Source organism: Carlito syrichta, unplaced genomic scaffold, assembly GCF_000164805.1.
Source record: "Carlito syrichta isolate Samal-C Ts95f unplaced genomic scaffold, Tarsius_syrichta-2.0.1 Scaffold301031, whole genome shotgun sequence".
Lineage (NCBI taxonomy): Eukaryota > Metazoa > Chordata > Mammalia > Primates > Tarsiidae > Carlito > Carlito syrichta.
The window spans coordinates 19,418-22,852 of NW_007245127.1; the positions used below are offsets into that span (position 1 = coordinate 19,418).

At 46.8% G+C, this 3,435-nt stretch overlaps 1 pseudogene; it reads left to right on the forward strand.

The window, feature by feature from the left end:
* Positions 1–2,601, forward strand: part of LOC110595373 — a 21,840-nt pseudogene extending 19,239 nt beyond the window's left edge.
* Positions 2,602–3,435: the final 834 nt, after the last annotated feature.

Below are 3,435 nucleotides of genomic sequence, written 5' to 3' on the forward strand. Positions count from 1 at the left end.
AAAAAAAAAAAAAAACAACAACAAAAAGAAGAGACTCCAACTCAAAAAAAAAAAAAAAGAAAAAGAAATGGTGGCTTAAGGTCATATCTAACAAAGAGCAATACATTCAGAAGTGAGGGTCCTCAGTGGCGGGAGCTATGGAAAGGTAGTGAAGTCAGCTCCTAGATGCCTCTGGCCCACTGGCACCACCTTTGAGCTCATATGTGAGCAAGAATCTTCATCTCAGTCTTAGAGACAGGAAGAGAAGGCAGAAACCCCCTGCCTTCTCATGGTAATTTTCCTGACCTGCCAGGTAAGAAAGAGCAATTGCCCAGCTCTGTTCTGTAATTGCTGCTTCCAATTGTCTCTAGGTTAAAAATATTTATGTCAAAGAGGCATATTTTGGGAGTGAAATATTCTAGACTCTTTCACATGCATCCGTTCATTCTTATACTCATTCACGAAATCATTCCCCTAGTCACATATTCAACTCCGGTTCATGGAGGCTTCTCTCAGACACCTGGCCTGGTGTACTCTGGGAAAAGCCAAGGAGCAGAGGAGCCCAGGAGCTGGCTTCTACCCCTTCACATCACACACTGAGGGACAGTCACAGGCTTCTTGAGTCCTTGTGACCCAGTCTTGCAGAGCTCGCATGACCCGGCCCACCTCTACCTCATGCCCGGCTCACCCCTCCCTGCACATCAAATACCTGTTGCTCCCAGGACCCATATTGGGAAGACTCTGGGATCTGCTCTCAGAGCCAGGCTGACTCTTGCTTATCTTTGTTCCCAGCTTAGACCCACCTTCTCCCTTCCAGGCTCTTCACTTCTGAACCAGGTGGCTTCTCAGGCAGTACCTCCCTTTAAATCTGATCACCAGGTGTGGTGGCTCAAGCCTATAACCCCAGCACTTTGGGAAACCGAGATGGGAGGGTTACTTGAGCCCAGGAGTTCAAGACCAGCCTAGAGAACAGTTTGTAGAAACCTTGTCTCTACAAAAAATAAAAAAGTTAGCCAGCATGGTGGCGTGCACCTGTGGTTCCAGGTACTCAGGAAGATGAGGTGGAAGGATGGCCTGAGCCTAGAAGACTGAGGCTGCAGTGAGCTGTGAGCATGCCACTGTACTCCAGCCTGGGTGAAAGAGTGAGGCCCTGATTCAAAATTTTAAAAATTTGGTCACATGCTCTATTGTCTTTGCCCTTTCTCATGTAGGTCCCTCCCCACCTCCAGACCATAATCCCTGGAGGGCAGAGATTGCATCTGTCTCATTGAGCCTTGTATGCAATGTATTCAAAACAGGTTTAGCACACCATAGACACTCAGAAAACATTTGGGGGAATAGGTGAATAGTGTCAAAAGAACCGGCCAGACACGTTGGCTCACGCCTATAATCTCAACACTTTGAGAGGCTGTGGTGAAAGAATTGCCTAAGCCCACAGGTTCAAGACCAGCCTGGGCAAATTGATGAGACCTCATCTCTACAGTAAATCAGAAAAATTAGCCAAGCATAGTGGCACGTGCCTGTAGTTCCAGCTACTTGGAAGACTGAGGTGGAAGGATCGCCTGAGCCCAGTAGGTTGAGGCTGCAGTAGCAGCCTGGGCGACAGAGTTAAACTCCGACTCAAAAAAAAAAAAGAACCAAGGGCAGCAGGCAGTGTGAAGCATATTTCTGAAAGATGCAGACCTCAGAAATACTGTGGGAGCCCAGGGGGCTGGGACAGTGAGAGGAGACTGGATGAGGTGGGGCTTGACATGGGTTTGCAGTGTGAGCAATGGTCTGATGGGCAGAGGGGAGGGGGAACATTCCAGGTGAGGACGTGGCGTGAGCAAAGACAAGATGGCACACAGCCCATACGGATGCATGGGCCAGCTTGGCTGAGTGGAGGACGTGGGCAGGGAGGTCTGTGGGAAAGGTCAGCGTTGCAGGTTGTGGGCTCAGGGGCAGAACATGAAGGTGGCGTGCTGGGGGCGGTGAGGGGAGAAGGGGAATAGAGCATTGACTGCCAGGAATCTGAGTCTAACATGGACCCTGTGGACATCAGAGAGCCAATGAATATTACTGAGCTTCAAAGTGGCACAAGGCATAACGGTGTGAGGTGAGGTAAACCGGGCTGTATACAATCAGCCTAGAGACAATGTGTTCAAATTCTTCCTCTCCCACTTTCTAGCCAAGCAAGTCTTTATAACGTCTCCATGTCTTATTCAGTGAACCAAAAATCTTGAGTTCCTACATGCCAGACATTGTTCTGGGCCCTGAAAATTCAATGCATATCATGGCCAAACAAGGCCCTGTTCTCACAGACCTTTCCACTTCTCACAGCCATAAAATCTGCAATGACCGCTGCTGTGCTACGTGTCTCTGGTTTCAGAGGTGGCGGCTGGACAGGGAATCTTGGATCAGGTAATGCAGTTTGTTGAGCCAAGTAGGCAGTTTGTAAAGGACTCAATTCGACTGGTTAAAAGATGCACCAAACCTGGTAGAAAAGAATTCCAGAAGATTGCCATGGCAACAGCAATAGGATTTGCTATAATGGGATTCGTTGGCTTCTTTGTGAAATTGATCCATGTCCCTGTTAATAACATAATTGCTGGTGGCTGAATACATTTTGGAAGAGAGTTTGCATCTTAGGATCAGTCAACCAGCTTGAGAAGCTTAAGGAATAATGTTGGCCTATGTTTGTTTTTCTTCCGAGATGTTTTCTATTTCTAAATTAAAGTAATTTCAAAGTAAAAAAATCTGCAATGAGAAATATGCTGTGAATGTGGGTTATAAGTAAAAAGATTCACTTATCCAATGTCTACTAAAAAAAAAAAGACAAGTAGGGGCATGACCTTTGGGCCCTCTCCCACTGTGGGAGCTTTTCTGTTCTCAATAAATTCTGCTTTCTCACTTAAAAAAAAAAAAGACAAGAAATATTATCCAGCCTTAAAAACGTGGGAAATACTCAGCTGGGCATGATGGCGCATGCCTATAATCCCAACACTCTGAGAAGCCAAGGCAGGGGGATTGCTTGAGCCCAGGATTTTGAGACCAGTTGGGCAACATAGCAAGACCCTGTCTCTACCCCAAAAAAATCAAAAAATTAACCAGGTATGGTGGTGTGCATCTGTGGGAGGCTACGTGGGAGGCTGAGGCAGAAAGATCACCTGAGCCCAGGAGGTCAAGGCTGCGGTAAGCTGTGATCATACCACTGAAACCTGGATGACAGAGTGAGACTCCAGAAAAAAAAAATGAAATTCACAGGCACAACATGGACAGAACTGGAGAACATTATGCTTAGTGAAATAAGCCAGTCACAAAAAAGTACTGTCTGATTCCACTTCTATGAGGCACCTAGAGTCATCTTAGTCATGTAGACAGAAGGTAGGAGAGACGTTACCAAGGGCTGAGGGCAGAGGGGATTGCTTCACGGGTACAGGGTTTCTCTTTTGCAAAATGAAGAGTTATGGAGATGGA